Below are 22,047 nucleotides of genomic sequence, written 5' to 3'. Positions count from 1 at the left end.
TAATATAATTCTGTAAATTCAACACGCCTACTCACATCCAGGTATGTACTCCTTGTACATTAGTTACCAATAACTAGGGACACTGAAATAAATTTGTGCACAAGTAAACACGGAGTACAAACAGGGAACACCAGCTCAAAGCATTCTCCGATATGTTTTCTGATACCTGAATGATACATTTACAAACATATAATAAATGTTAAACAATCAAATAATGTATCTTTCTTTTACAAGATACGATGAGTCCACAGATTTCATCCTTACTTATGGGATATTGCCTCCTGGTCAGCAGGAGGAGGCAAAGAGCACCACAGCAGAGCTGTATATATAGCTCCTCCCTTCCCTCCCACTCCAGTCATTCTCTTTGCCTGTGTTAGTGATAGGAAGAGGTAAAGTTAGGTGTTCATTTAGATTCTTCAATCAAGAGTTTATTATTTTAAATGGTACCAGTGAGTACTATTTTTTTCAGGGCAGAGCTACAGGCTTTTCAGCAAGGGACCGGGGAGATCTTCGTTCTGTGGCTCCCATACTATTTGCTGCCCTGATGTTGATGGTCTTAGCAATTTATCTGAGACCATATTTGTTCCCACATATCGGCTGAATGTGATGAAGATAACATCTTCATTGTGTGGGACCATGTCATGCTGCGCTCAGCATTAAGGTATGTGCAGTCATTTGATTCTGGGGAGACTGAGGTATCTCAGAACAGACTGGCATTTATTCCCTATACTGGGAAGGGGTTATCAGTTTGCACAGGGTTCATGAGTGATGTGCATGGGTTTCCCCTCTTTATTAGGTGAAGTCAGCTGTGCTTTCAGTGCCCTAATATGTAATTAACCCGGTGGATATATTCTGTTTGTGGGCTTGACGCTGGGAGATTGCAGAGTTATTACCCAAGTGTTCTAACATTAGCTTGGCTAAGTTAATGGCAGGACAGGGGGGTGTGTTGTTTATTTGAGGGACACATTGGCGGTACACTTTAATTGATTGCGATGGTTAAAACCGACATTTTTATTCCCATGCAGTTTTCATATTACGGGGACTTAGTTTCCGCCCACAATGGGCGGGGCCTGGCTTTTTGCGGGCTTAGCCACGCAGTTGTTATCCGGATCCTCGATCGGCAGAAGGTCTCTAGGCTCCGGTGTGGCCTAAGCCAGCTTGTGTCTGCAACTTTCACAAGCGGTCTGAGGAGCGCCGCTCACAGAGTATCCTTAAGTGACTCGTGGGGGCAGGTAGGCGCCGCAGCAGAGCTGTGGCGAGGTGCAATTGCTGAAGTTTGTCAATAAAACGTTACGCATAGTTAGACTGTACAGATAAAAAAAAAAAAAATGTACTAAAAGTCTTATAGTGCCCCCTGTTATTACATGGTTTATTGCGGAGCAGAAAAATTAATACGGCTTTATTTGTTAAAGACACAGTATACTTGTTTTTTTCAAAAACTTTTCTCTAAGTGTTTATTTTTTTTATATTAAATAAAAAAAATAATTAAAAAAAAAAAAAAAAAAAAACGACCAATTTTGCTATTGCTGGTTTTGTTTGTCATGTCTGAACTACAGGAAAGTACATGTTCTGTGTGTTTAGATGCCAATGTGGAACCCCCTATTCCTTTTTGTCCCTCATGTACTGAGAGGGCTTTACAGTTTAAAGAACACATTTTCTTTAATGCAAGTATATCTAAGGATGCTTCTCAGCCTGATGAGACTCAGGGTATGCCGCAACTTTCTCCCCAAGCGTTACAACTTTTAATGCCCGCTCAGACGACGCCATCAACTGCGTCCACTTCATTTACTCTGCAGGATATGGCTGCAGTTATGTCATCCACTCTTTCAGAAGTTTTATCTAAGTTGCCAGCTTTACAAGGTAAACGCAGTAAGACAGAGACCCATGTGGTCCCTGCAACTTCTGATGCTTTGATGGCTATCTCCGATGTACCCTCCCAGGGTTCTGAATTGGGGGTAGGGAGGCCCTGTCTGAGGGGAACTGTCTGACTCAGGAAGTGCATTACCCCAGACAGATTCGGAAGTGATGTCTTTCAGGTTTAAGCTTGAACACCTCCGTCTGTTACTACGGGAGGTTTAATGACTCTGGACGACTGTGACTATATTGTGGTCCCTCCAGAGAAATTGAGTAAGATGTACAAATACTTGGGGGTCCCTTCTTATTCTGATGTTTTTCCAGTTCCTAAGAGAATTTCGGAAATTATTGCTAGGGAATGGGAAAGACCGGGTATGCCGTTCTTCCCTTCCCCAATGTTTAAGAACATGTACCCTATAGCTGACACCGTGCAGGATTCTTGGCAGACGATCCCTAAGGTGGAGGGAGCTATCTCTGCCCTGGCTAAGTGTACAACTATTCCTATAGAGGACAGTTGTGCTTTCAAAGACCCCATGTATAAGAAGTTGGAGGGTCTTCTCAAAAAAAAATTTATGTTCATCAAGGTTTTCTTTTGCATCCAATGGCCTGTATTGTAACAGTCACAACTGCAGCCACTTTTTGGTTTGACGCTCTAGAAGAGTCCCTTAGGACTGAGACTTCTTTAGAGGAAATACATGATAGAATTAAGGCCTTTAAGCTGGCTAATTCTTTTATTATGGATGCTTCTTTTCAGATCGCCAAATTGTCGGCTAAGAATGCAGGATTCGCCATCTTAGCACAAACAGTTTGGGACTATTTACAGTGTTCCTGTTGCAGAGACGTCATGACCGTGTGGGCTTTATTTATGTTTTATTTTACAAGATATGACGAGTCCACAGATTTCATCCTTACTTATGGGATTACGCCTCCTGTTTTGCAGGAAGTGGCAAAGAGCACCACAGCAGAGCTGTATATATAGCTCCTCCCTTCCCTCCCACTCCAGTCATTCTCTTTGCCTGTGTTAGTGATAGGAAGAGGTAAAGTGAAGTGTTAGTTTAGATTCTTCAATCAAGAAGTTTTTTATTTTAAAATGGTGCCAATGAGTACTATTTTTCTTAGGGAGAAATTGTCAGTCTATAACTTCCCAAGAGGAGTGGAGACATCTTATTTTCTGCCCTGATGTTGATGATCTTAGAAGACTTGCATTTCTGAAAAAATGTAGACTGCAGTATTCTAGGACTTATATATTTTTGGGAATGGTATTTTAGGCAGGACACAGGCACTCGTGACCTGGAGACTAGGGGTTAATCATATTTTCTGGCTATTGGCTCCTATTTTGGCTCATGGGTGTTAAGTTCAGAGGCTCATTAGGGGTTAATTGTTTCTTCTGATTATTTATTTAGTATTTCTTTTACAAGATATGACAAGTCCACAGATTTCATCCTTACTTATGGGATTACGCCTCCTGGTTAGCAGGAAGTGGCAAAGAGCACCACAGCAGAGCTGTATATATAGCTCCACCCTTCCCTCCCCCCCTCCCCCAGTCATTCTCTTTGCCTGTGTTAGTGATAGGAAGAGGTAAAGTGAGTTGTTAGTTTAAATTCTTCAATCAATAATTTTTTTTTATTTTAAAATGGTGCCAGTGAGTACTTTTTTTCTTAGGGAGAAATTGTCAGTCTATAACTTCCCAAGAGGAGTGGAGACATCTTATTTTCTGCCCTGATGTTGATGATCTTAGCAAACATTATCTAAGATCCTGCTGGTTCCCACAGAGCAGTTGAAGTTAGTGTAGAAAAACATCTTCAGTGTGGAGAACTGTGTCATGCTACAAGCAGCATTGAGGTATGTTCAGTCATTTGTTTCTAGGGAGACTTGATACATCAGAACAGGCTGACATTATTCCCTAACTGGGGAGGGGTAATCAGTATGCACCATAGGAGAAATGGTGTTCCTGGAATTCCCTTTTATTTTGCTTATTTAATAGTGTGTTTGGTGTTTTCACTTTAAATATACTGTGTGGGCTGACGCTGGGAGATGCAGTTTGCATGACGTTATTATGGCTTCATAGCTGGCTTGACAGAGATCAATAGTCAATACTGTTGCACTTTTATTATGTAAAGTGCGTGTATAAGAGGGGCACATGGCGTTTTTTAGTATAAAATTGGAAGACCGGCATGTTGTTTTGTCGACCCATGGGGGTCTCAGTACGGCTCGAGCTATGCCCTCGGTGGGCGAGGCCTATTTTTGCGCGCTCAGCAGCGCAGTATTCTTCCGGATCGGCAGCAGGGTCCTGAGGCTCCGGTGGGGCCTAAGTTAGTTTTGCACTCGTTGGGTACAGAGAGACTTGGGAGCGCTTTTTCTGGTGGATCAGTGCGATCCGGGGGCAGGTAGGCGCTGCAGCAGAGCTGTGGCGAGGTGCAGGGGCCTGAAGTGTGTTAAAAATTGGATTAAAGTTGTCAAAAATTGATATATAACTTGTCCAAGAACGAAGCAATATTGTAAAGTTAATTTGGGCACATAAGGGCACTTTTTATTGTTGCGAAAGTTGTGTTGACTGATTGCAGTAAAATTGTTGCGCTTTTATTATGTAAAGGTGCAGGACATTATTTTAGTTCAAATTTTTTGGCTATGTAATTTGACTTCAGAGCTCAATATATCAAGTAAAGAATGACTATTATTGCTAGTCTGTTTAAACATTTCTGAACTTGAGGAAACTACTTGTTCTATGTATTTAGATGCCATTGTGGAACCCCCTCTTACTTTTTGTCCCCCATGTACTGAAAAGGGCCTTACAATGTAAAGAGCAGATTTTCTTTAAGGAAAGTGTGTGTAAGGATTCTTCTCAGTCTGATGAGAATCAGGGTATGCCGCTACTTTCTCCTCAAGCGTCACAACCTTTAACGCCCACCCAAGCGACGCCGGGTTCTTCAACCGCGTCTACTTCATTTACTCTGCAGGATATGACTGCAGTTATGTCATCTACGCTTACAGAGGTTTTATCTAAGTTGCCAGTGTTACAGGGCAAACACAGCAGGACAGAAGTCAATTTGAATACTGCGACCTCTGATGCTTTGTTGGCTATTTCAGATGTACCCTCACAGGGATCTGAATTGGTGGTCAGGGAACTTCTGTCTGAGGGGAAAATTTCCGATTTGGGAAGTATGTTACCTCAGAAACGATGTAACAGCTAATACTCCTTCGGTTAGCCTGGAAACCAAATTGGGATAACACTCTCCTGTGTTTTACTCCATCTGCTGTGCTGTTCATTCAGCTTCTATCTTGCGTGAGTGTGTATGCTTCAATGGACTTCCGGTTCAGGGGCAAAAACACACCGGCGGATCCCCTTCAGCCCAGTAGCTGTCACAGATGAATCCAACAAACAAAAAGATGAAATGCTAGGACGGCTGTTAAAAGTGATCCTTTATTGAAATCCAGACGATAAAAGTGACAAGGTTTCACCACCGAGAGTAAATAATAAACACACACCAAAAGTTAAAAAAATAGTTAAATAAAACAAAGTATCAAGGTACACATCCTCTCAGACTGTAGGACGCATTTCGGGTTGCCCCGTATTCAAATATAACTGGGAAGTGTTTTTTACTCTTACTTATGCCAAGTCCATAACAAACTGCACCTGTCTCTCATTTGTTATCACCAATTGAAAACATTCTATCAATAGTTACATAGGCTGTAAATGCCTGTTACCGGCCTTTAGATACATTGTAATAACTCCTGTGCTAAATTAGCTAAATTGTTAATATTCTATGCACAAAAGTTTAATAATCATATACCGTAGCTGCAAATAAAGCATGCCAAATATTTCTTGCCCTATGATAAACATTGCATTATGTTGATATATGAATAAAGCAATTCAGATAGACAACTTATTGCCGCATTCATTTTCACAGAAAAAAACGCAGATATTTGTCTGTCAGTTTTTAGCGGACAAAAGAGGACCTGTTTTGATCTGGGCTAATTTAAACTCCAAAAGAGGCTAGACATTCATCTTTCTATACTATTAGGATCTAATATAACTTGGGGAAATTTTGACCCTTACGTGTGTTACTTTAGGGTTAAGCAATTAAAAAAACAGCAAACACTAATAGTAAATACCGTATAGTAGTTATAGACCTAACCAGATAGACAACCTGTCTTTGTCTGTCAGTTTTTTGAGGACAAAAGAGGACCTGTTTCGGTCTGGGCGATTCAGAATCCAAAAGAAGCTACAAATTCTTCAATCTATACTATTCGGATGTTATTTAACTTGGGGAAATTCTGACCCTTAAGTGTGATGTTTAGGGTTAGGCAACTAAGAAAACAGCAAGTGCTAATAATATATTTTTATTGAGGTTTCAAAAAGTGAATCACAATAAAAGAAGAAAAAACAGTATGCACAATTAGTCATTACGAAGAATGTCAAATACATTACAATGTTGAATGTATACAAACAATCTAGGAAGGAGAATAAGCATTAATGACCAACACTAGATTCCAGGTGTGATTTGCCAATTTAAATGTGAACCTTCTAATGAACTCTAAAGGCCTCTCCAGAACCTCAAACATAAGCAAAATAAAACAACTACCAAAGGTAGAAGGTAGAATAAGAGAGACCACTTTTGGGCCTCAAACCAACCTCTTTTTTTTTTTTTTTTTTATATATATATCGGTTATAGGTAGAGTTAAAAATATTATAGATAGTTAGTATAATATAATATGTGGGTATGTTGCATTTAGGCGGATATAGTGTAGTAATAAACAGTAAGTTTGGGTTCAAAAGCTTTAACTCTATTTGTAGGTAGTATTAGGATTTATAGAAGCGCGGCATAGGCTAGATAAGCCACATAGTTAGCGCTCCTGAACTAGGAGGTACATTATGGGGTGTGGGGGGGAGGAGGTTATGTGTAAACATGACAGGTAGCATAAACAACAAATGTGCAGGTCCAGCCTACACTAGACAAATATCCCAGACTTTGAGGTAAAGCTACATGAGATAATGGAAAATATATAAATACATTCTAGCCGCTATGCCACCAAGCCCTAACATATCAGTTACATCCCAGTCACACATACCAGATTAGAGACAAACCTCCCTTCTGCTGTTTTTTCTCTCTTTCCCTTCCCTCTCCCACTCTTTTTTTCCCCTGAGTGCAGGAGCAGTAACTTATAATAGGAGGCACGTGAGATTGCTCAGGCTATATAAAGTTTTAACATTAAGGATCCAAGCATAAAGCAGTAGGCCAAGTAAGCCAGATACAAAGAATAGTGAGAAAATGTTTAAATATCATGCTTATATGGGCCAAATACTACTAGAAAGTATGAACTTCCCAATCTTCCTATGTAAATGTGTTACTTTTAAGCTCTTAAGGAACTTGTTAGACTCTAGTAATAGGATACCTTACCTCTTGAGAGGCGTAGGGAGCTATAAGTTAAATGGTAAAACCTTTCTCACTTATGGATATAGCTATATATGTATTTATATGTCTACAGCAATTAAATAATCCGCTGTCAGGTTGAAATACCTATCCAATTAGAGAGACATAAACATAACTCCAAAATAATAAGCAGGGCAATTGATTAGGCATTATAGTGTAAATAGGGAATATGATATGTCTACATACTTGGAATCTTTAAACCCTGCCGTCCAGACACGGGCCCTATGCCCAGACAACAGGTAGACCAGTTGCATGTATAGATGTGTAACACAAGCAATTGTTCACTTAACTTTCCCTAAGTTGATTAAATATCATTTGGAATGCCTATAATGCTAGAGAGGAGATCTGAGTTAAAAGATTAATCTAGAAGAAAATCAAAGAAGGGGTACCAAAGAGCTGTATATGTATAAACCTCAGTACATGTGAAAGACATAAGAAGCATTAACAAAAGGAAACAAGATTAGCACAATACCAATAAACAAATTTAAAGTGAGAGAGACAAAGATTGACAGTGCCACTAAAATTCAACATGCTTATCCCAGTCTAAACTTGTGCCCTAACGTATAAGCACTCTAACAGAACAAAACATATATTAACCAATAACTTTTTTTTATCAAACAGCAATGATGTCCTCATAAAGCTGGATATCAAGGATAAAACAGTGTAGAAGACATCTGTATATATATATATATATGATAATGTCCATTACCAATGAGAGAAATAAATCTGACAAGGGGAAGAAAATAAAAATGTCATGTTATCATAGAAAACAGTCATATAAACCTGTCTTGCTAAACATAATTGTTCAGTGTGAAGGAAATTATAAGGATCATGTCCTGGGGTAGGTTTCCATAATAATCAAACTTAGTAGATGATCAGAGAGAAAATGTCCTCAGCGAGGCTGTCGGGAGCAGGCTAGGCGATACCCAACTTGACACCACCTTGCCCTAAAAGCAGTGAGAGGCTATAGTGCTGAGTTTTGCTGGGGCAGTTATTCTGTTGTGGTTTAGGCTCGGTCGCTCCTGCCCCTATATCACAGAGCAAGGGGAAAGCCCCACAAACACGATTGCGGTCTGCAAATTTGATGCACTCCGTAGCTGCAGGCAAAGTTGGGAGCGTGGTCTGAATATCTCCATAATTCCGCCTGATATGACCTGTTACCTGAACTCCAGAGATGTGTTGGTAGGTTAGTTGCAGCATAGGAGTCCCACGTGGGCCCTGCGCCCAAATCAACCCCTGGGCAGGTTGGGGAGTAGATAGTAGCAGTGGTTCCTCCATGTCGCAATGAAGCGCATTTGAATAAGAGACCTGCAGCGTAGTAACGGAACCCACCTCTTCATCAATATCTCGCCCTACACAGTCCGCTCCTTCATAGCACCACGCAGAGTGCCCTGGTGTTAAGGTTAAAGATGGCGACTGCCGTGGGCCTGCTGTACCCTCCTCTTGGCGGCCATCCGCATCGGCGGTTAGGGTAGTCAGAACAGAAGCGTCAGCCACAAGAGGCTTAAATGCCTCAGTTACTGCATCTAGAATAGCGTAGTGGTGACGGTCTAGTAAGTCTGTTAGTTGGGATAAAAGAAGCGCATCCATGTGTTCCTGTACTCGGTATCACTTTAGAAAGCAGAAAGACGGGGTTGCAAAAATCACGATGTTTAGCATTGCAAAGTTCTCAGCAGTATTTATGGGGTAACGTCCGATTTAATTCTCTAAGATAAAGGTAGCAGAAGGGAAAATATGCCAAATAGCCTTGTAAAATTATTATAGAAAGTAGGAGCTCATGATATGTGTGTCTAGCTTTGTTGGCAGTTGGCTCCGCCCCCCGCAAGTGCTAATAATAAAAAATACAAAATACTGTATAATAATAAGCCAATTCAGATAGACAACTTTTTGCCGCTATCATTTTCACAGAAAAAGAAAAAAAATCTGCAGATATTTGTCAGTTAGTTTTTAGAGGACAAAAGAGGGCCTGTATCAATCTGGGCGATACAAATCTAAAAATAAACTAGAAATTTATCTATCTATACTATTAGAATCTAATATAGCTTGGTGAAATTCTGACCCATAATTGTTTTGATTAGGGTAAAGCAACTAAGAAAACAGCAAGTGCTAATAGTAAATACTGTATAGTAGTTATTTTGACGTTATAACTTATTCTGTCATAATGATGGTCACAAGTCTAAATAGATACCTCTTATTTACCTACCTTAGTCAGACTACTACTTTCCTATCTAGGGGTTAAATTGTGTATATAAAATTGGTGATAAATCCCTAATTCTTCAGTAGACCTCTTTGGTAAATGAAATCCTTAGATGGATAACTAACAGTTGAAAATGCTATCTATATAAAGTTAGCGATAAATCCCTAATTATTCAATAGGCCTCTTAAACAAAATATATCATTAGTCAGAGAAAGAGAGGAAGTAAGCTATCTCTCCCAGTGGTTCATGATACCGTAAGTGGAGTTGAAGCCCCAAGGGTATCTGGTTTTTAATTTAAATATCCAAAATGCTTCTCTCCGATACAATTCCTTCTCTCTATCTCCTCCTCTACTGGGACTCTTTACCAGTTCTATGGCTTGCATCTGAACGTGTTAACTGATTGATCATGTTTGTTTATGAAATGTGTTGCTAACGCTGAACATTCTTTTTTACAATTAATATTACTGAAATGTTCCCGGATGCGAGACGTCGCCTCCCTGGTGGTGAGTCCCACATACTGCATTTTGCATTCAACACAAGATATAAGGTAGACAATATAGCACATGCTACAATTGATACACTGTGAGGTATCAGAAGTCATGCCCGTCCTATATGATGTAAATTGGGGACTAACCAAGATGTAATCAGAAGCTTTACATCTTGTGTTGCCACATTTAAATGTGCCTCTATGCGTGAGCCAGCTACTTACCCTGCTTCTTTTGGGGAGTACTGTCTGTGAAAGTATGTTACCCAATGTGATACTTTTTCGATAAGGAAATGTACACCCTGAGTCTACAACCCCTTTTAACTTAGAATCAGCTAATAGGATTGGCATATGCTTCCTGATCATTTTGCAAATGTCATGGTACTGGTCACTATAACTTGTGAGAAAAGTTACCTGACTATTACTCCTATACCTCTCTTTAATAGTCCTTGATTTTTCTTCAAGTAATGATTGCCTTGGAATATCATCCACTTCTTTACGTGCTTGTAAGATGGTTCTAGTATTATAACCTCTCTGTACTAGATCATTACTTAATCTCTCACATTCATCCCAATAATCTTCCTCCTTGGAGCAATTGCGCTTCATTCGGACAAATTGTCCTTTAGGTTCTTGGGATGGTTACTGGCACTATGTAAGAGATTATTTTTTACTATGGGCTTACGATAAGTACGAGTTTCAACCCTTTTAGTCACCCTATCTGCTGTGAGGGTGACATCTAAGTAGTTGATTGTCGTAGTATTAGACTCCATGGTAAATCGTATGCCCATTTCGTTCATGTTGAGGTAGTCAAGAAACAGGAGTGCTTCTTCTTGTGAGCCATTCCATATCATGATCAAATCATCGATAAACCTCCTGTAGAAGGAAATAGATGACCGGAACCGGTTTCTATCTTCAAAGATTTGGGACGCCTCCCACCAACCAAGAAACAAATTGGCTGCACTCATGGCTGTCCCACATCTCTGGAGATAGAACGAGGCCTCAAACTGAAAATAATTGTGCTCTAATAAATAGCGCACTATGTCCACAAAAAATTCAACCTGTTTAGGTTCAAAGGTAGTGGCCATGGTAAGGAAGTGCTTAGTCGCCTCCAAACCCCACACATGCGGGATGGAGGAATAGAGCCAAACAACATCAATGGTGATCCAGCTGTGGGCATCATTCCATTGAAAGTCAGATAGCAGATTCAAAAGATGTTTGGTATCCCTGAGGTAGTTCCACAGCTGGACCACCATTGGCTGAAGGACACTGTCCACCCATTCAGAGAGGGGTTCAAGGGCTGACCCTATTCCCGAGACAATGGGTCTGTCCTTATTGTGATCCAAGCACTATGGACCTTAGGGAACATGTGAAACACTGGGGTTTTAGGGTGCGGGACACAAAGGAATAATGCTGTCTTACCATCAATGTACCCTTTCTCTACTCCTTCATCTACCAAATACCAAATTTGTTCTTGAATTTGTTTTATGAGATTACCTGGTATTTTTTGATACATGTTCCTATCATTTAGTTGGCGTAATGCTTCCAAAATATAATCTGCTTTTTTCAAGATAAATGTAGTACCCCCTTTATCTGACTTCCTAATCACAATCTGTTCATTGTTTTTCAATTCATCCAATGCTTTCCTCTGGGCTATAGTTAAATTTTGTTTGTTGGTTGTCTGTTGTGTATGTAGTGAGGTGAGTTATTTTTCTATACTTTAGGGGAACAATTCCAGCACATCCCCCCTGCTCTGTATAGGGTAAAACTGAGACTTCATTATCATCGTTTGTGTCAGTGGCTGATTGGTTGGATCTTGTTCCCTAAAGTAACACACATAAGGGTCAAAATCTTCCCAAGTTATATTAGATCCTAATAGTATAGAAATATGAATTTCTAGCCTCTTTTGGAGTTAAAATAGCCCAGATCGAAACAGGTCCTCTTTTGTCCTCTAAAAACTGACAGACAAATATCTGCATTTTTTTCTGTGAAAAAGAATGCGGCAATAAGTTGTCTATCTGAATTGGTTTATTTATATATCAACATAATGCAATGTTTATCATAGGGCAAGAAATATTTGGCATGCTTTATTTGCAGCTACGGTATATGATTATTAAACTTTTGTGCATAGAATATTAACAATTTAGCTAATTTAGCACAGGGATTTTTACAATGTATCTTAAGGCCGGTAACAGGCATTTACAGCCTATGTAACTATTGTTAGAATGTTTTCAATTGGTGATAACAAATGAGAGACGGGTGCAGTTTGTTATGGACTTGGCATAAGTAAGAGTAAAACACACTTCCGAGTTATATTTGAATACGGGGCAACCCGAAACGCGTCCTACAGTCTGAGAGGATGTGTACCTTGATACTTTGTTTTTATTTAACTCTTTTTAACTTTTGGTGTATGTTTATTATTTACTCTCGGTGGTGAAACCTTGTCACTTTTATCGTCTGGATTTCAATAAAGGATCACTTTTAACAGCCGTCCTAGCATTTCATCTTTTTGTTTGTTGGATTCTATTGTGGTACCACCAGAGAAATTGTGTAAGATGGACAAATACTTAGAGGTGCCTGCTTACTCTGATGTTTTTCCGGTTCCTAAGAGAATCTCGGAAATTATTACGCGAGAATGGGAAAGACCGGGTATCCCGTTCTCACCTTCTCCTACTTTTAAGAAAATGTATCCCATATCTGACACTGTTCGGGACTCTTGGCAAACAGTCCCTAAGGTGGAGGGAGCTATTTCTACCCTGGCTAAGCGTAAAACTATTCCTATTGAGGACAGTTGTGCTTTTAAAGACCCTATGGATAAAAAATTGGAGGGTCTTCTGAAAAAGTTATTTATTCATCAGGGTTTCCTTTTACAACCGATGGCCTGCATTGTACCAGTTAACACTGCAGCAGCCTTCTGGTTTGACGCCTTAGAAGAGTCTCTTAAGACTGAGACTCCTTTAGATGAAATTTTAGATATAATTAAGGCTCTTAAGCTTTCCAATTCTTTTATTACGGATGCTGCCTTTCAGATTGCTTAATTGGCGGCTAAGAATGCCGGATTTGCCATTTTAGCGTGTAGAGCGTTATGGTTAAAATATTGGTCTGCTGATGTGTCCAAGTCAAAGCTTTTGGCTATTTCTTTCAAAGGAAAAACCCTATTCGGGCCTGACTTGAAAGAGATAATTTCTGACATTACGGGAGGTAAGGGTCATCTCCTACCTCATGATAGAACAGCTAAACTGAACGGTAAACAAAATAATTTTTGTTCCTTTTGGAACTTCAAAGGAGTCCCCTCTTATTCCTCTTCTTCTGCTAAACAGGAAGGGAATTTTGCTCATGCCAAGTCCGTCTGGAGACCCAAACAGGTTTGGAACAAGGGTAAACAACCCAAGAAGCCCGCTGCTGCTACCAAGACAGCATGAAGTGGCGGCCCCCGATCCGGGACCTGATCTAGTAGGGGGCAGACTTTCTCTCTTTGCCCAGGCTTGGGTAAGAGATGTTCAGGACCCCTGGGCACTGGAAATCGTGTCCCAAGGGTATCAACTGGAATTCAAAAAGTCTCCCAAGGGGGAGGTTTCTTCTTTCACGATTGTCTGTAGACCAGATAAAAAGTGAGGTGTTCTTACGTTGTGTAAAAGACCTCTCTAATATGGGAGTAATTTGTCCAGTTCCAATACTGGAACAGGGGCAGGGGTTTTACTCAAATCTTTTCGTGGTCCCCAAAAAAGAGGGCATGTTTCAACCTATTTTAGATCTAAAAAGTCTAAACAAGTTTCTCAGAGTCCCATCCTTCACGATGGAGACTATTCGAACAATTCTGCCATTGATCCAGGAGGGTCAATATATGACTACCGTTGACTTGAAGGATGCATATCTTCATATTCCTATCCACAAGGATCATCACCAGTTCCTAAGGTTTGCCTTCATGGACAAACATTTTCAGTTTGTGGCTCTTCTCTTCGGGCTGGCCACTGCACCCAGGATCTTCACAAAGGTTCTAGGGTCACTTCTGATGGTTCTCAGGCCGCAGGGCATTGCAGTGGCGCCTTATCTGGACGATATTCTGATCCAGGGGTCGTCCTACCATCTGACACAATCTCATACAGACATGGTTCTCTTTTTTCTGAGGACTCACGGGTGGGAGGTGAATCTAGAAAAGAGTTCATTACTTTCACAGACAAGGGTTCCCTTCTTGGGAACTCTAATAGATTCTTTATCCATAAAACATTTCTTGACGGAGGACAGAAATTTAAAGATTCTGAATACATGCCGACCCCTTTAGTCCAATCCTCGGCCATTAGTGGCTCAGTGCATGGAGGTAATTGGATTGATGGTGGCAGCATTGGACATCATTCCGTTTGCTTGTTTTCATCTCAGACCGCTACAGCTGAGCATGCTCAGGCAGTGGAATGGAGATTATGCAAATTTGTCCCCTCAGATAGATCTGGATCAGGAGAAAAGAGACTCTCTTCTTTGGTGGTTGTCGCCGGATCATCTGTCCCAAGGGATGTGCTTCTGCAGACCCTCATGGGTTATAGTGATAACGGACACCAGTCTACTAGGTTGGGGTGCAGTCTGAAATTCCCTGAATGCTCAGGGTGTGTGGACTCGGTCGGAGTCTCTACTTCCAATCAATATTCTGGAATTGAGAGCAATATTCAATGCGCTTCAGGCTTGGCCTCAGTTGTCTTCGGCCGAATTCATCCGTTTTCAGTCTGACAACATCACGACTGTGGCTTACATCAATCATCAGGGAGGAACGAGGAGTTCCTTAGCGATGACAGAAGTATCCAAGATAATTTGACGGGCGGAGGCTCACTCTTGTTATCTGTCAGCAATCTACATCCCAGGAGTGGACAACTGGGAAGCGGACTTTTTAAGCAGACAGACGTTTCATCCGGGGGGGTGGGAACTCCATCCCGAGGTCTTTGCCACTCTGATTCTCAGATGGGGCAGACTGGAATTGGATCTGATGGCGTCTCGTCAGAATGCCAAGCTCCCAAGATACAGATCCAGGTCAAGGGATCCCCAGGCCGAACTGATAGATGCCTTGGCAGTGCCTTGGTCATTCAACCTAGCTTATGTGTTTCCACCGTTTGCTCTCCTTCCCTGGGTGATTGCACAGATCAAATAGGAGAGGGCTTTGGTAATTCTAATCGCGCTGGACATGTCCTCTCTGCCGCCGTTGAAGCTTCCATTGAGGCAGGACCTTCTCATTCAGGGACCCTTCCAACATCCAAATCTAGTTTCTCTGCAGCTGACTGCTTGGAGATTGATCGCTTGATGTTATCTAAGCGGGCGTTCTCTGATTCAGTCATTGATACTTTGATTTAGGCACGTAAGCCTGTCCCTAGAAAGATCTACCATAAGATATGGCGTAAATATCTTTATTGGTGTGAATCCAAGGGCTAGAGTTAGGATTCCCAAAATTTTATCTTTACTCCAAGAAGGATTGGAGAAGGGGTTATCAGCAAGTTCCTTAAAGGGACAAATTTCTGCTTTGTCGATTTTACTACACAAGCGTTTGGCAGATGTTCCAGAAGTTCAGTCTTTTTGTCAGGCTTTGACCAGAATCAGGCATGTGTTTAGACCAATTGCTCCACCCTGGAGTTTGAATTTAGTTCTTAATGTTCTTCAAGGGGTTCCGTTTGAATCCATGCATTCCATAGATATTAAGTTGTTATCTTGGAAGGTTTTATTTTTTGTTGCTATTTCTTCTGCTCGTAGAGTTTCCGAGCTTTCAGCATTACAATGTGACTCTCCTTATCTTATTTTTCATTCTGATAAGGTGGTTTTACGTACCAAACCTGGTTTTCTTCCTAAGGTTGTTTCCAATAAGAATGTTAATCAGGAAATTGTTGTTCCTTCATTGTGTCCTAATCCTTCTTCTAAGAAGGAGCGTTTGTTGCATAACTTGGACCTGGTCCGTGCCCTGAAGTTTTACTTGCAGGCGACTAAAGAATTTGGCAATCATCTTCTTCATTTATTGTTTTTTTTTCTGGAAAGCGTAGGGGTCAGAAATCTACGGCTATGTATCTTTCTTTTTGGCTGAAGAGTATCATCCGTCTGGCATATGAGACTTCTGGACAGCAGCCTCCTGAAAGAATTACAGCTCATTCCACTAGGGCTGTGGCTTCCTCAAGGGCATTTAAAAACTATGCTTTTGTTGAACAGATTTGCAAGGCTGCAACTTGATCGTCTCTTCACACTTTTTCCAAATTTGACAAATGTCACACTGTTGCTTCATCTGAGGCTGTTTTTGGGAGAAAGGTTCTTCAAGCAGTGATGCCTTCCGTTTAGGTTCCTGTCTTGTCCCTCCCTTTCATCCGTGTCTTATAGCTTTGGTATTGTATCCCTTAAGTATGGATGAAATCTGTGGACTCGTCATATCTTGCAAATGAAAAGGAAATTTATGCTTACCTGATAAATTTATTTATTTTACGATATGACGAGTCCACGGCCCACCCTGTCATTTCTAAGACAGGTAATTAATTTTGTTAAACTTCAGTCACCTCTGCACCTTTGGCTTTTCCTTTCTCTTCCTAACTTCGGTCGAATGACTGGGGTGGGAGGGAAGGGAGGAGCTATATATACAGCTCTGCTGTGGTGCTCTTTGCCACTTCCTGCTAAACAGGAGGCATAATCCCATAAGTAAGGGTGAAATTTGTGGACTCTTCATATTGTAAAAGAAATACATTTATCAGGTAAGCATACATTTCCTTTTTGCCCCGGTCTGACAAGATGGCATATCGCACTTTCTATGCGATTCGATCACGCCCACAATAGGCGGGACTTCCTTGGCACTGGACCTGTGATTGAAAGCGGATTGTCTTTTGGTCGTTCGAGGGTGCCATTTTTTTCATAGGTTTCTGAAGTTTTTCAATCTTATTGTCCTTTACTACTTAGCAAATGTTTACTGTTTTTATTGTGTCAGTAAGGCCATCCAGAGTATCTGGGTACTGACTGTTTGTTTTTGTTTTTTTCTTGCAGTTTAAAAAAAAAAAAAAAAAAAAAAAAAAAAGTTTTTTAAATTTAAAGAGACAAGTTGTTATTTGTATTTTCTGAAATAATGGATTCAGATGTAATTCAAACTGTTCCATGTGTTTGAATGCCCCTGTGGAACCTCCTGTTTCTTTTTGTCCTTCATGTGTTCAGAGGGCTTTGCACTTTAAAGATCAAATTTTTTTATGATACATCATTGCCTAAAGCGGATGCTTCTCAAGAGTCTATAGATAAGATGCAGATTATGCCGCAGCTTTCTCCCCAAGCATCACAGCCTTTAACCCCCGCTCAGGCGGGAACAGGCATTTTTCCATTTTCTGCTGCATTTACTTTAAAAGACATTGCTGCAGTGATGTCTTCTACTCTTTCTGATGCGTTATCTAATTTTACAAATATATCACATAGCAAGCATACAAGAAGAGACAATTGTATGGTCAATTCAGCCTCTGATTCTCTGATGGCGATTGAGGACGTACCCGCCCACAGTGAACGGTAGGGCACAGAGGTCATGTCTGAGGGTGAACCCTCTGATTATGGGTGCGCCTTGCCCATGACTGACTCTGAAGTTTCTTTCAGGTTTAAGCTGGAACACCTTCGCCTATTGCTGAGGTAAGTGTTGGTTACTCTGGATGATTGTGACTCAATAGTGGTCCCTCCAGAAAAATTTAGTAAGTTGGACAAATATTTGGAAGTTCCTTCTTACTCTGATGTTTTTCCAGTTCCTAAGAGAACTTCAGAGATCCTTGCTAAAGATTGGGAGAGACCAGGTATTCCATTCTCCCCTTCTCCTATTTTTAAGAAGATGTACCCTATAGCTGACGCTATTAGGGATTCTTGGCAGACAGTTTCTAAAGTTGAAGGAGCCATCTCTACCCTGGCCAAACGGACTACTATTCCCATTGAGGATAGTTGTGCTTTTAAGGACCCCATGGATAAGAAGCTAGAGGGTCTCCTTAAGAAGATGTACGTTCACCAGGGATTCCTTTTGCAACCGGCAGCCTGTATTGTTAGTTACCACCACAGCTGCTTATTGGTTTGATGCCCTGGAAGAATCTCTTAAGGTGAAAACTCCTCTGGAAGAGATACAGGATCGGATTAAAGCTCTTAAGTTAGCTAATTTTTTTATTACATATGCTTCTCTGCAGATCACTAAATTGGCGGCTAAGAGTTCAGGTTTTGTCGTCTTAGTACGCAGGGCTTTATGGTTGAAGTCTTGGTCTGCGGATGTTTCATCCAAGTCTAAGCTTTTGGCTATTCCTTACAAGGGGACGACCCTGTTCGGACCAGACTTGAAGGAAATTATTTCTGACATCACGGGAGGTAAGGGTCATCTCCTCCCTCAGGATAAGAAGTCCAAACAGAGAGGGCGACATAGTAATTTTCTTTCCTTTCAAAATTTCAAGGGAGTTCCCTCTTCCTCTTCTGCTAAACAGGACGGGAATTCTTCCCAAATTAGGTCTACTTGGAGACCCAACCAGTCTTGGAACAAGGGTAAACAGTCCAATAAACCAGCTGCTGCTACCAAGTCAGCATGATGGGTCGGCCCCCGATCCGGGAGCGGATCTAGTAGGGGGCAGACTTTCTCTCTTTACCCAGGGTTGGGTAAGAGATGTTCAGGACCCCTGGGCACTAGAAATTGTGTCTCAGGGATATCAGTTGGAGTTCAGAAATTCTCCCCCCAGAGGAAGGTTTCTTCTTTCTCTATTATCTGTAGACCAGAAGAGAGAAGCGTTCTTACGTTGTGTAGGAGACTTTTTTTCCATGGGAGTAATTTGTCCCGTTCCAGTACGGGAACAGGGACAGGGGTTTTATTCAAATCTGTTTGTAGTTCCCAAAAAGGAGGGAACATCCCGACCCATTTTAGACCTCAAAAGTCTAAACAAGTTTCTCAGGGTTCCATCTTTCAAGATGTAAACTTTTCGTACCATTCTTCCTTTGATCCAGGAGGGTCAATATTTGACTACCGTGGATCTAAAGGATGCATATCTACATGTTCCTATCCACAAAGATCATCACAAGTTCCTCCGTTTTGCCTTTCTGGACAAACATTTCCAGTTTGTGGCTCTTCCTTTCGGTCTGGCCATGGCGCCCAGAATTTTCACATTCACAAGGTGCTGGGGTCTCTGCTGGCGGTTCTCAGACCGCGGGACATTGCAGTGGCGCCCTATCTGGACGATATTCTGATTCAGGCGTTATCCTACCAGCTGACAAAGTCTCATACCGACTTTGTTCTGCCTTTTCTAAGGACTCAGGGGTGGAAAGTGAATCTAGAAAAGAGTTTGTTAGTTACACAGACTAGGGTTCCCTTCTTGGGAACGCTAATCGACTCTCTATCCATGAAGATCTTTCTGATGGACGTCATAAAATTAAAGATTCTGAATACATGCCTAGCCCTTTAGTCCACTCCTCGGCCGTCGGCGGCTCAGTGCATGGATTCAATTGGATTGATGGTAGCAGCAATGGACATCATTCCGTTTGCTCATTTTAATCTCAGACCTCTGCAACTAAGCATGCTGCGACAGTAGAATGGAGATTATGCAAATTTGTCTCCTCAAATAGATCTAGATCAGGAGACAAGGGACTCTCTTCTATGGTGGTTGTCGCCGGATCATCTGTCCCAGGGGACATGCTTCCGCAGACCCTCATGGGTGATAGTGACAACGGACACCATCCTGTTTGGATGGGGAGCAGTCTGGAACTCCCTGAGGACTCAGGGGGTATGGACTCGATCAGAGTCTCTGCTTCCCATCAATATTCTGGAATTGAGAGCAATATTCAATGCACTTCAGGCTTGGCCTCAGTTGGCTTCGGCCAGATTCATCAGATTCCAGTCGGACAACATTACGACTGTAGCTTACATCAATCATCAGGGAGGAACAAGGAGTTCCTTTACGATGACAGAAGTAGCCAAGATAATTCAGTGGGCGGAGGCACAATCTTGTTATCTGTCAGCGATCCACATCCCAGGAATAGAAAACTGGGAAGCAGATTTTCTGAGCAGACAGACTTTTCATCCAGGGGAATGGGAACTTCATCCGGAGGTATTTGCCAATCTGATTCTCAAATGGGGCAGGCCGGAGTTGGATCTTATGGCATCTCGTCAGAATGCCAAGCTTCCGAGATACGGGTCCAGGTCCAGGGATCCCCAGGCCGAACTGATAGATGCCTTGGCAGTGCCTTGGTCGTTCACCCTAGCTTATGTGCTCCCGCCGTTTGCTCTCCTTCCCCAGGTGATTGCTCGCGTCAAACAGGAGAGGGCTTCAGTGATCCTCATCGCTCCTGCGTGGCCTCGCAGGACTTGGTATGACGACCTGGTGGACATGTCGTCTCAGCCACCGTGGAAACTTCCATTGAGGAGAGACCTTCTCATTCAGGTACCCTTCCGTCATCCAAATCTGGTTTCTCTGCAGCTAACTGCTTGAAGATTGAACGCTTAATTTTATCTAAGCGAGGATTCTCTGATTCGGTCATTGATACCTTGATTCAGGCGCATAAGCCTGTTACTAGAATACCATAAGATATGGCGTAAATATCTTTATTGGTGCGAATCCAAGGGCTACTCTTGGAGTAGAGTTCAGATTCCCAGGATTTTGTCCTTTATCCAAGAAGGATTGGAGAAAGGGTTGTCAGCGAGTTCCTTAAAAGGACAGCTTTCTGTCTTATCTATTTTGCTGCACAAGCGTCTGGCAGATGTTCAATCTTTTTGTCAGGTTCTGACTAGAATCAGGCCTGTGTTTAGACCAATTGCTCCTCCTTGGAGTTTGAATTTAGTTCTTAATGTTCTTCAAGGGGTTCCGTTTGAACCTATGCATTCCATAGATATTAAGTTGTTATTTTGGAAGGTTTTGTTATTGGTTGCTATTTCTTCTGCTCGCAGAGTTTCTGCGCTTTCAGCATTGCAATGTGATTCTCCTTATCTTATCTTCCATGCGGATAAGGTGGTGTTCCGTACCAAACCTGGTTTTCTTCCTAAGGTTGTTTCTAATAAGAATATTAATCAGGAAATTGTTGTTCCTTCCTTGTGTCCTAATCCTTCTTCTAAGAAGGAGCGTCTGTTGCATAATTTGGACGTTTTCCATGCCTTGAAGTTCTATTTACAGGCGACTAAGGAGTTTTGTCAATCGTCTTCCTTATTTGTCATTTTTTCAGGGAAACGTAGGGGTCAGAAAGCTACGACTACCTCTCTTTCTTTTTGGCTGAAGAGTATCATCCGTCTTGCATATGAGTCTGCCGGATGGCAGCCTTCTGAACGAATTACAGCTCATTCCACTAGGGCTGTGGCTTCCTCATGGGCATTCAAAAAGGAGGCTTCTGTTGAGCAGATTTGCAGAGCTGCATCTCTTCACACTTTTTCCAAATTTTACAAATTCAATACCTTTGCCTCGTCTGAGGCTGTTTTTGGGAGGAAAGTTCTTCAAGCAGTGGTGCCTTCCGTTTAGGTTCCCTGTACTTTAGCTTTGGTATTGTATTCCACAAGTAAGGATGAAATCTGTGGACTCATCATATTTTGTAACAGAAAATGAAATTTATTTTTAACCGATAAATTTGTTTCTTTTACGATATGATGAGTCCACGGCCCACCCTGTTTTTCTGAGACAGATATTTAATTTTGTGAAAACTTCAGTCACCTCTGCACCTTGGCTTTTCCTTTTTCTTCTTCAAATGACTGGAGGGAAGGGAGGAGCTATATATACAGCTCTGCTGTAGTGCTCTTAGCCTCCTCCTGCTGACCAGGAGGCGATATCCCACAAGTAAGGATGAAATCCGTGGACTCATCATATCATAAAAAAAAAAAAAAAATATGAGGTAAGAATAAATTTCATTTTTGTTCTTAATTCTCCAAGTGCAAGAAAATGTCAAGATCCTTCTAAAACTAATTTTTTAGATGAATAGCACATTGCATATCACAATCCTTATTAAATTATGTAAACCCCCATATAGCTTCTTAAAACTCATTCACTTTTGCTATTACTATTTTCTGAACCACTGTAGCATCCTTTCCTTGTGAAAGGAATCCTTGACACATTGTTTTCTAAAACACTACAAATTAATGTTTGCTCCAAAATTTTGACTCCACTGAT

The 22,047-nt window shown here is 41.4% G+C and overlaps 1 protein-coding gene across 1 annotated transcript in view; it reads left to right on the top strand.

Annotated features, from left to right (window-relative positions):
* Nucleotides 1-22,047, top strand: part of SMCHD1 (structural maintenance of chromosomes flexible hinge domain containing 1) — a 1,770,687-nt gene that overhangs the window by 540,324 nt on the left and 1,208,316 nt on the right. The window lies entirely within an intron of this gene.

This window comes from Bombina bombina, chromosome 5 (assembly GCF_027579735.1).
Source record: "Bombina bombina isolate aBomBom1 chromosome 5, aBomBom1.pri, whole genome shotgun sequence".
Taxonomy (NCBI): domain Eukaryota; kingdom Metazoa; phylum Chordata; class Amphibia; order Anura; family Bombinatoridae; genus Bombina; species Bombina bombina.
This window is presented reverse-complemented; position numbering and strand designations above follow the sequence as displayed.